Below are 11,808 nucleotides of genomic sequence, written 5' to 3' on the forward strand. Positions count from 1 at the left end.
CCAGAGATTCTGTCTTAATTGCCTTGGAGTGAGGTCCCACTTGCCTCCCAGGTGACTCCAGTGCACTGGGCCTGCTTGTCCAGGGCTCCAAGACCACATTATTATGAGGTGACCAAGACACATATTCCTAGCAACCTTTAGCTCCCTGGCCCATCTTGATGGTGACTCTGGGGGAGATGCCTCAATTTCCTCAGGCCTGAATCTTGTAGGTCCTATCTAGGCTTCCCCTTCCCTAGACTGTGCTTGGTGAAGGTCTTTGATGCACCTGCCAAAAGGCCAGGTCAGGTAGACTGCCAATAGCTTCCTGGTGTACCCAACTGTGACTCCATTGTCTCATTGCAGGGAGAAATAGATAGGTCTGGCCTGGATATTCTTCAAATTTTCACCTTTCTGGAAACTTCAACCTCTCCCCCCCAACATCCCCGCCCCTATGGTTTGAAAAACACAAAGATTCTGACCCATGCACACAAGAACTAAAGAAACCTTGAGAGCGTGCCCTACCCGCCCACCCCTCCACCCAGCTTGTCGAGGCCTCTAATCGAATTTTTACACCTCATTTGTGTTTTTAGTCAGTGCACGCCTGTGTTTTCATTGCTTTCTCCCCTTGAACAGCTTCCCCTCCAGGTCTACCACCTGTGTTTATGTCTCTCACGCAGAAGTGCTGAGCGGCATTTAATAATAGGGGTGCTCCCCTGACAGCTGCTTTGATAATGGTGGGGGGAGGTTCTTTCAGGATGTGCCTGGCAGAGAAAGCCTCTCCTGGTATCACAATCCGAGATGTTCCAGGGCCCACCTGTAATTATACCTTCTCAACCTCACCTATCCACCTCCCTTTCAAAGAAGAACTGCGGTGGGTGACATTCACCTCCAGTCGGGGAGGGGCTGACTCCCCAAGCACAGCAAGCAGGATTTCTCTTGGGGAAATTAGTGTTTCTCCTTTATCTGCCCTGCAGTCTCTGTCACTCCGGGAGGAAAAGTGCCTTAGGCTGCAGTTGGAAAAGATCAGCCATTCAAGTGGCAACTGCAACACCCCTACCCTTGTAGGGGGGGGGGCTTGTTTCCAAAAGAAATTATACCTCCATGACAGTCCATTTAGACCATTAGTGATAGGTTTGCATTTTCACAAGAATGTTTACCTCTCTCTGCGGGGAGCCCAGGTTAGATCCGCTGCTTTAGAGCCTGTGATCAAAGAGCTGGACTTCAGCTCAAGGACCCCAGGGTGAGGTTTGGGAGTTGGATTTCAGCATTTCAGCTCACTAATTGACTCTGCAGGTGCCTTTGTTTTCCCTTTCTGAGCCCTCAGTGCTCTTGTCTGTCTTGGCGGACTCCCTGGGTGTGGAAAATTCTAAACCAGGGAAGGAGGGCAAACCGTCCCAGGAGCAGCAGGCTCCTACTAAGATTCTAGCCAAGGTTCTGGAGTCAGCTGAGTAAGTTCCTTTACCTCTCCAGGCTCACTGCAGGTTAGTCTTGGTGCCCACCTACCAGGATTAGGTAGATCAGCGAGATGATGCACATAAACTCCCAGCAAAGACCTGGCACAAAACAAGCTGTTTTTCTTTTGCTACCCTTTCCTCCCAATTTGCCAGTGGGGACCAGAGTCCTATCTGAATGACCTCTCTTCTCTCTCTATCTCGGGAAGGAATCAATGAGGAAATCTAAAGCAACATCCTGAAATCACTGGCACCAGGGAAGACCAATGGTTGTTTGACCCCCTCAGAACTTTCCTCTCTTTGCTTTTTGGCAAGTTTTTTTTTTTTTTTTTTTTTTTTAATGCAGGTTGCTTTTCAACCCTGCATCCACCAAGAGCAGAAAACTCTCTGTTGCTGTTAATGGGAAAAGCTTCTCACTTGCATTTGATATTTTCAGGGCCAGAGACTCTGTATTTTTCAGGGAAGCCAACTTCTCAGCCTATAGAACCATGAGCCAAATAAACCAAATGGACCTTTATACTGCATAAATTACTGTCTACAGTATTCGCTTATAGCACAGAGAAGGGGACTAAGATGGGTCTGTGCCTGCTCAGGCATCTGTAAATTGACCTACTGAAGGGCCACCATGAGCTCTAAGGAGGGAATGTTTGCAAAGTGGACCTCACGGTGCCTGCTCTGGGATCGTTGCTCACCAAATCTCAATTTTTGGTGTTATGCAAGTAATAATAAAGAAATAGGTTCATGACTGTCTTAAAATAGCACCTGCTCCCCAACACCTGCTCCCCGACACCTGCTCCTTGTCTTCCACACATGATCTCTTTCAGTGAACACCTGATATGTGCCAGGCAGTGGGTCAAATCTAACAGCCTGGTGGCACTATGTTACTTAGCAAACCGAAGGCAACATATGCAGTTACATACCTCCCCTTATTCTTCCTCAAGTGCTTCTTAATGCCACTTTCAGCACTGAAACATGGGCCTGGAAGAAACATTGGTCTGAATGGGAGAGGAAATTCTTGGTCATTTATGATGTCACCCATGAAGGCCTTGGACATGTCAACACTTCATTCTTATCCAGAGAACTGGTCTCCTTTCACTTGCTGGTAGACAGTGGGCAGTCGGTCCATTGTTGTGTTCATGAGTGATGTTTTAGTGTTGTTAGCCCTTGTTATTTTACATATTTCATTTGGAAAAATATCTTTGGATACATCCAGCCAGGAATAGCAATTTTATTTGTATTGAAATTAAAAAAAACATGCATAGGAATCACAAAAAATTTTGCTTAACCTATGGAAAGAATGAAGGAAGGAAATAAAGGAAAGAAGGAAGGAGAGAAAGACTGATTATGCATTTTCCTTCTGCCACAATTCATTCTGGAACTGCTAGACAGCTATCGAGAAACAAACTGGAACCTGGTCTATGGGGTAGAATGGCTCAGTGGTCACAACGGAAGAGGTCCAATTTGCACTGAAATTTGGTAATTGTCCACTGGATGTCCTATCCCAGTCCTCTTGGTACTTACTGGACCCCCTTCACCTCCTTTCCTTATTAGACCGGAATTTGGAGTCTTATCACTATGCACTTTGATTTTTTAAATTTCTTCAGAACAAAAGCTTCTCCATGGCTAAGGAATAGCAAATATAGCTTCAAATTTTCTTTCTTCCTGATCATCCATATGCAGAGATTTCAGTAGTATGGAGGGATAGTTTTTTTTTTTATTGGTTGTTCAAAACATTACAAAGCTCTTGACATATCATCTTTCATACATTAGATTCAAGTGGGTTATGAATTCCCATTTTTACCCCAAATACAGATTGCAGAATCACATCGGTTACACATCCACATTTTTACATAATGCCATATTAGTAACTGTTGTATTCAGCTACCTTTCCTATTCTCTACTATCCCCCTCCCCTCCCCTCCCTTCCCATCCTCTCTCTCTACCCCCTCTGCTATAATTTAATTCTCTCCCTTGTTTTTTTTCCCCCTTTCCCCTCACAACCTCTTATATGTAATTTTGTATAACAGTGAGGGTCTCCTTCCATTTCCATGCAATTTCCCTTCTCTCTCTGGAGGGATAGTTTTAAAAATGTTATTCTATAGGTTTTACAGATCCATTGTACAGCATGTTGACCATAGTTAATAATGCAACATATTTCAAAATTGCTAAAAGAGTATATTTTAAATGTTCTTGTCACAGAACATTTAAATGGTAAGTATGTGAGGTGATGGATCTGTTAATTACCTTGATTTAATCACTGTTCAATGTACACATATATCAATACATCATCTTGTACCCTATAAATGATTATTATTTATTAATTTAAAAAGCAGTTAGACTTGTGACTCTAATATAGAAATTTAAGAATATAAATGTTCACAAATTGTATCAAATGTTTTAAAATCCGAGTTATTGTATTTATAAATTTGGTTGATTGGATTTGTGAGTCACTTAAGGACCAAGTGACCTTCTTGTTAGATTAGTGAATCTTCCTCTTTAAGAACTTGAAAATTTGGGAAAATACTTTTCAACAATGCATAAAATGTTTGAAGGAATTTAACTGAGTTTGTGAACAAGATTAATTTTTTGGAAATTTAATTTGAAAACCCTATGAGAGAATGTATACTTAATGTCTAAATATGCCAAATTAATTTTAAACTAATGAAATTGCAAATAAAATGTTTCTCCAAATCAGAGCAGGGGGCTGTTTCCCTTCTCCTCCCCCTTCCTCCCTTCCATTCTCTCCTTGCCTCTCTCTTTCATTCACTCTTTCCTTTGAAACAATGTTGGAGGGAAGTTGAAATGGACATAATGTTTATGCCTCTCCCATTCATGTTGAGATCCTCACCCCAGGGATGATGGTACCAGGAGGTGCCTTTGGACCATGTGTCAGTCACCTGTTGTTGTGACAGACTAATTCATACCATCAACTTAAAGGAGGAAATGTTTATTTTGGTTCACAGTTTCAGAGGCTTCAGTTCATGGTCACTTTGCCACTGTTTCTGGGCTTGTGATGAGGTGCGCCATCAATCGATCATCCACTGATGAGGGCACAGTCCATAAGAGCCAATCGCCTTTTAAAGGTACTAACTCTAAAGACTGCAACGGGAACCAAGCCTTCAACACGTGAGCTTTTGGGGGACATTTCACATCCAGTCATAGCAGGAAGTGATTAGGTGAGGAGGGAGGCAGAGCTCCTGGGAATGGAATTGGTGCTCCTATCAAAGAAGCCCCAGAGCCAGCCTTCATCCTGCTGCCATGTGAGACACAAGGAAAAGATGCCTTCCATGAGGAACTAGCCCCTGCCAGCTCCTAGATATAGGACTTCCAGTCTCCAGAACAGTAGAAAATTAATTTCTGTTTATCAGTTGCCCAGGTTATGGTGTTTTGCATAACAGCCCAAACAGATGAAAACAAGACTGAGTCATTTGCTTTGACATTTATGAAAAGAAACTAATACACAGGAGATGGGGACAACCTGGGAGGAGGGGCAGGCCTGGGTAATCCTGTTCCCCATTGGAGGTCTGCAGGATGTTCCCTTCTAGTGCTCTTTGGGGTTGGCTTACCAACTCCCTTTGACCCACTGACACAGCTCCTAGAGGTGACCTAGTGGGTCTACCAGGTCCTGCAGAGAGGCTGTAGCCGAGCTGTGGAGAGGCCATGGGGTGGGCTGCATCCATGTGAGCTCGCCATACAAGCGTAGGGTCCGAGGGACTGCGGGCAAGGTGCCCACCTGCCACGTAGACAAGGTTGCTCCACGCAGCCGCGGGCAGAGCAAAGACCATCCACTGACCTCAACCTCCCACTTCCCAACCTGTGCAGAGGAAGTGGAAGCGGGGCAGACCTGAATGGAAGTCCCCACTGGAGCTGACCAATAGCGTTAGAGCTTCCAGACCCTAATTAGCATAAATTTGGACCAGTAGCATTGGTGCTTCTTTCAAACCCTCATTAGCATCAGATTGGACCAATAGCAGCGAGCCTCGCATTTTGAGGGAGAGAAGTTGCAGTCGGGTCTTCTCCTGTGTGGAGGGTCTCCGGTTCCTGTTCTTGGGTGAATTCTGGTCTCAGGCTCGCTTGTCTTGGGTTGTGTATTTCATTTTTCAAATTCAGGCGACAAGGACCCTGACAGAGGAGGGAATTGTGGGTGGGCCTCTGGGTTTTCCTGCCACACTGGGGGCCGTGCCACCTGCCTCAGAGGCCGGGAGTCGCATTTCACCTCAGAACTCATTTTCACTGTGGTGGTGGAAAGCTCTGTGTCCACCAGGTAAGTGCGGAAGCGAGGAAGCGCTGAGTCCCCCGGCGCTCCAGCTGAGACCCCGCCTCGGACCCAGAAGTGGGAAGACGAGAGGGTCAGTGAACTGCCGGGCAGCGGTCCAGGCAGAATCCCGGCGGCCTGCCTAGTTGGGTCGCTGGGCTGTGCGCTCCCTTGGCCTCAGGTCTCCTGAAGCCAACAGACAGATGTGCCTTCCACTCACCAGGGTGCTGAGGTTTGGATGTGAGGGTCCCCCAAAAGCTCGCTTGGGGGATGCAGGAAGGTTTGGAGGAGAGATGATTGGGCTGCAACCTTGATGTAGTCCATTAATGAATCCCTGGTGGGGTTGATTGGAACCTGGTGTCCCTTGGGGGCGTGGCAGTGGGTGTACAGTTCCTGTCTGGGAATTGGGGTCTCTGCTCCCTGAGCGTCCTGTGAGCCGCTTCCTACTGCCATGCTCTTCTGCCACGACGTTCTGACTCACCTTGAGCCCGGGGAATGGGGGACTGAAACTGAACCTTCGGATAAACTTTTCCTTCCCTCTAGTTCTGGTCACGTCTTTTGGGCACAGCAGTGAGACAGTTGACTAAAACACAGAGTGAATTACCCAGGGCAGGTTGGGTGGGTGTGGCCAGTCAGGCATTCCCTGGGAGATGGGGTTGAATACTTTGGGGGCTGGTACATGGGATGATTTGGCCCCAGAGCCTGGGAAATGGTGGCAAGTGTGCCAGTGAACAGGGACTTTTGTCTCTATGCCTGAAGAAAACTTGGGGTTGTTGCCTTCTGGGAGAAGCCACTTCCCATTGGCTTTCACTTATCCTTAGACTACTGTCCTTGCTCTCCTCTCAGATGGAGTGTTGGTGACATCGACAGGGCTGCTGATTCAAGTTCAGACTCTGCTTGTTACTGAACTGTATGAATATGGAGAGTCATTTTCCTCCTAGGCTATGCTTTCTTCAGGTGATATAAAAAATCCCCGAATCAGGGCTGGGGTTGTGGCTCAGCGGTAGAGTGTTCGTCTCCCATGCATGGGACCCTGGGTTCAATCCTTAGCACCTTGTAAAAAATAATTGAGTGAAACAAAAGTATTGTGTCCAACTATAAAATAAATATTTTTTAAAAAATCCTCGAATCCTTGTCTTCCCTGCTCACTGTGGAGTTAAATAAGCTGAAAAACTTCACATGTTGTGCTTGAGGCCATTCTTGGCAAGTTCTTGGTAAGTAAGAGCCATTCACATCATTGTCTTATGTGAATTTCTTTCCTTGTTTAGGTTGAGGGGTCCCTCCCACCACCATAAGAAAACACCAGGGAGCATGCTGTGGAAAACTGGGATGACTGCTAAGAAAGTAAATTGAGGATACTGAAGATGTTTATGTTTATTCCTTCTGCCTGTTTATTTCCCTTGCAAAAAGGAGCTTGCCTCTTAGATCATTAAACCAAAGAGGAGCCAAAATCACCTAGAGGTGCCATTACTGAGGCACTGATGTTGCAATTCATCGTTCCCCCCCCTGGGGCTAACCACATGCTGGGACCACTGGTCTTCCCACCTACCCAGATAGAGAGCTATGACCAGGGGAAATGGGACCCCAGTGAAATCATGGGGAGGGAGCACCAACATTTTAAAAAATCACTGGGGAATAAGTAGCCAAAAGGGAAAGGATGGTAGAGTGCTCAGAGAGGCAACATGGATTGCGAGGAAGAAATGCTATGGCCTCTATGGCACGCAGAATGGTGGCCTCCAGAGAGACCTTCTCTCTGCCTCCTCTCAAACTGTGAATATGTTACCTTGTGTGGCAAAGGGGTCTTTGCAGACAAAATTAAGGATTTTGAGATGGGAAGATTATTCTAGATTGCCTAGTTGGGCTCAGTGTAATCAAATGAGTCCTTATATGGAGAACGGGAACCATAGACCAAGGAACGTGGGCAGTCTCTAGAAGCTGGAATAAGCAAGGAATGGATTCTCTTCTAGATCCTTGAAAGGAACCAGCTAATGACTTGATTTTAGCCCAGTGAGACTCCAACCTCCAGTTAATGAAGATTTATTTATAATAAAAATAGCAAATTTGCATTAAGCCACCAAGTGTGCAGTAACTGAACATAGTAGCAGGAGAAGGCCGACACAGGGGCCCAAGGTATAAAATGCCCCAGGAAGGAAGGAGTGGTTGACTGTCCAAAATCCCAGGCACACATGTGGTGGCAGAATGGACATCCCTCTGATCAGGGTAGGATGTGTAGTTTCAAAGAAAGGTGGAAATGATGGGTTGTGAAGATGAGGCTCAGGAAGAAAGGTGACACTTCAGTGACCTGGGAAAGGAATGATAAGAAGCCAGGATGGGGATGGGGCAGGCTTTCCACCTAGCTGCAGAGATGTCAGGGGGAGATAAAGAGCAAATGGGGGAAATTCCTAGATGCTGCCCAGGCTGTATAAGTAGATAGGCAGTAGCCAGTAACAGGGCACTTGGGAAGCTGTTGGCCGTACCAGCTGGACATTTCTGAAGGCTGCCAACATGAAGCAGGCCAAGTCACTGGCTAGGGTGGGGTGTTGAGTCTAAGACAGAACTGGAATATAAAATAGGTGACCAAGAACTGTAGTAAAACAGCAGTTAAAAAGGTGAGAATCCAGGGTGATACTGTTTTGGGGGAATAAGATACAAATCTAGGTACCAAAATAGGTTCCAGAGAAGGGGAGGAAGAGCAGCCTTGGCCTTGGGAGGCTGAGGCCAGACATCAGGATGCTGACTTGGAGGGGTTAGCTCTCTTGGTACCATTAGGTGTGGCCTTGGCAGGAGGGGAACAAACAGAGCAGCAGAGCTTGGGGTCAGCAGGACCCACTGTGGACAATAGAAACAGGGTCAAGGGCTGGGGTTGTGGCTCAGTGGTAGAGCGCTTGCCTAGCATGTGTGTGGCACTATGTTCAATCCCCAGCACCACATAAAAATAAACAAATACATAAAGGTATTATGTCCATCTACAGCTAAAAAATATTTTTTAAAAAAGGAACAGGGCCAAGATATTGGAGTAGGCAGTAAGAGCAAAGCATAAATAACCAAGGGTGAAGCTCTTCCCCATTACTCTTCCCACATTCCCAGTTGAGCCCCCTAATATATAAGAATGGAGCAGATTAGAAGGTCAAAGTGAGGAGGAGGGAAGGTGGGTGGGTGAATGCCACCAAAGGAAAGCCATCTACTTCTCTGACGACCTTGTTTCAAGGTGAGGATGCTTTCCCAGAGTCCTGATGCTACTAAGTGACAGAGGCAGAAATGGCTCCGGGTCTCTGCACTGCCTGTCTTGGGCTGTTTCCCCTGCATGGTAGCCAGCTCTTCGACAAGGCCAGGGCATGATTTGCACTTGGCCTGGGCCCACATGTGAATAGTTTACAAGTGAAAAGCAATCTTGGCTCTCCTTCAGCAGGGAACATTATATTTATTTGAATACTTGAGAACTGGACACCAGGTTTCGTAAAGCTGTTGCCTTTGCTGTATTGGCTGAGGGTCAGTGGGAGTGGAGATGAGGTGGGAAAGGACTGGCAATAGAGCCAACAGGTCCTGTGGAGATTTGCCTTCTGCATTTTCTCTCTGTTTTAATTCAAATGAAATGTCCTCCCATGGAATATTCTGTGATGAAAACCTCTCCAAAGTAGAAATCATTCACTCTCCATTATCACAGATGGTAGAGTGAGATGCAAAAATAAATCAATCTGCAAACCAATATTTGTTGAGGAGCTGTTGTTCTGAATGGGGTCACAGCTAGCTCACATTTGGTACTATTGTCAATCACACACTCCAGGTCCCATCTTGAGAAATTCTGTTGAGATAGGTTTGCATGGGGCCCCTTGGGCCTCCAATGGCCTTTCTGATGCACATTAAAGATTGAGACCAGAACTATACCCCCGCTACCAGTCACCTGGAAACCTTCGGGGGCAGGAATCGGGATGGAGTAGTCTAAGGGGCGCAGAAGAGTTTGCGGCACAGCTACTGACTAATTCTCTGTTGCTTCTCAAAGTCGGGCTGGGGCCTTACAGGGACCTCGGGATGGCTTAGGGAGCTTCTTTCTTCTACCCAAGCCACCATGTATGGAAGCTGCCTTTTGGAGAAAGAAGCGGGCATGTATCCGGGCACTATCAGAAGCCCGGGAGGAGGCAGCACCGCGGGGGTGGGCAGCACTGGGAGCGGTGGAAGTCCGCTGCCAGCCTCCAACTTCGCTGCTGCCCCAGCTTACCCGCACTATATGGGGTATCCTCATATGACCAACATGGATCCTCATGGGCCATCACTGGGGACATGGAGTTCACCCTACAGTCCCCCGCGGGAAGACTGGAGCGCGTACCCAGGGCCGTCCAGTACAATGGGCACAGTGCCCATGAACGACATGACCTCGAGCCCTGCTGCTTTTGGCTCGCCCGACTACAGCAGCCTGGGCCCCGCCGGCGGTGGAAGCAGCGGCGGTGGCCTGCCAGCCTCAGCCAGCGGGTCACTGGTCCCCATTGACTCCGGCACCGCCAGTTCCTCCAGCAGGAGCCGCCACAGCCCCTATGCATGGATGCGCAAAACTGTGCAGGTGACCGGGAAAACCAGGACAAAAGAAAAGTATCGTGTGGTTTATACAGATCATCAAAGGCTGGAGTTGGAAAAGGAATTCCACTGCAATAGATACATCACCATCCGGAGAAAGTCAGAGCTGGCAGTTAACCTGGACCTTTCTGAGAGACAGGTGAAAATCTGGTTTCAGAATCGCAGAGCCAAGGAGAGAAAGATGATCAAAAAAGAAAATCTCCCAGTTTGAGAACAGTGGAGGCTCAGTGCAAAGTGACTCTGGCTCCATCAGCCCTGGGGAACTGCCTAACACTTTTTTCACTACCCCATCTGCAGTTCGTGGATTTCAGCCTATTGAGATACAGCAGATCATAGTTTCTGAATGAAAGAAAGGCAAAAAGAAATGGAAAGTGTCCTTTCTTTATCAGCATCTGTTTGGTCTATAAGATGTCAGCAGGGTAGTTGAGACAGGTGTAATTCCTTATAAGTCAGTATTTTGAACAAGTGGACACACAATGGATTAGAGATTATTCAGAGGACTTTTAGAAACTATTACCAGAAAACTCCTCTTATGTGTTGTGCTATTTGTCAAGTTACTCAGGAAGCTTAGTGGTAAGCTATATAATCAAAAAGTTAGAATCATAAGCCTTTGCAACTCTGTTCAAAATTTCAGAAACTTGCTTATGAACAGAATATATAATACAGTTCTGCCAGGAGGCACATTTTTGTATTTTGTATTGTGTTTGTTATTTGATGCTGAGTGTGTTCTTTTATGCTATTTTAGGGGGTGGGAAGATAGTAAGCAGAAATTTATCTATCCTTAGATACCTTTTTAAGTGTATAATTCAGAAGCTAACAGAGTTGTCATAACCGTACAAGATAACTGTTTCAAAAATTGTCAAGAGGTGACTCTGAATCCATCTCACTAGCTAATAAAAATAGCAAATAAAAAAGACCATTTAGTCCCTCAAAAAAAAAAAGATTGAGACCAACAATGGTAAGATTTTTGTCTATGACAATGTCACTTTTGGGGGTTTGATCATCTTTGGCTCTACAGCATTCTAGCTTGCTGAAATTGCACAGAGGCAAGAATGAGACACCAGTGAGCCTAGCAGGCTGCCCAGAGTTTGCACACTGCTTGCTAAGTCTCTGCTTGGCTCTGCCTCATTAAGGGTCTGGAGTTATGCTTCATTTTTTGGAGAAATGATATGCTGGCATAGAATTCATGAATCTGAGCATGTGAATGTTTCCCTTGACAGTGTTAAAAGCCTATCACCTAAGTCTTTCCAAGTTCTCTCTCGCTTATGTGCCACATGTGGGCTGCACTTCCAGAATAAGTCATCCTCTCTTTGAACATGTGATTCCCATTAGCCCGCTGGATTCCTCTGATGGGGTTGCTCTGGGCGGTAAATGAACCTCCCTCCTCTTGTTTTACCTGCTTGGCGTAGGGGAAAGGAGCAGGCACAGCTTTTGCTCTCTGATGATGGTGGACTATTTCCAGATGCTAAGTGTGTAATCCCTTTGGTTCTGCTGTGCCTGCCAAGTGAGAGCATAACAACTGCGTTACAGAACAGAACAGAGAGTAAAACAAAA

General features: G+C 46.3%; 1 pseudogene; it reads left to right on the plus strand.

Annotated features, from left to right (window-relative positions):
- The first annotated feature begins 4,451 nt into the window (after positions 1-4,451).
- Positions 4,452-11,161, plus strand: LOC144373307 (homeobox protein CDX-4 pseudogene; annotated as a pseudogene).
- Positions 11,162-11,808: the final 647 nt, after the last annotated feature.

This window comes from Ictidomys tridecemlineatus, unplaced genomic scaffold (genome assembly GCF_052094955.1).
Source record: "Ictidomys tridecemlineatus isolate mIctTri1 unplaced genomic scaffold, mIctTri1.hap1 Scaffold_35, whole genome shotgun sequence".
NCBI classification, from domain to species: Eukaryota; Metazoa; Chordata; class Mammalia; order Rodentia; family Sciuridae; genus Ictidomys; species Ictidomys tridecemlineatus.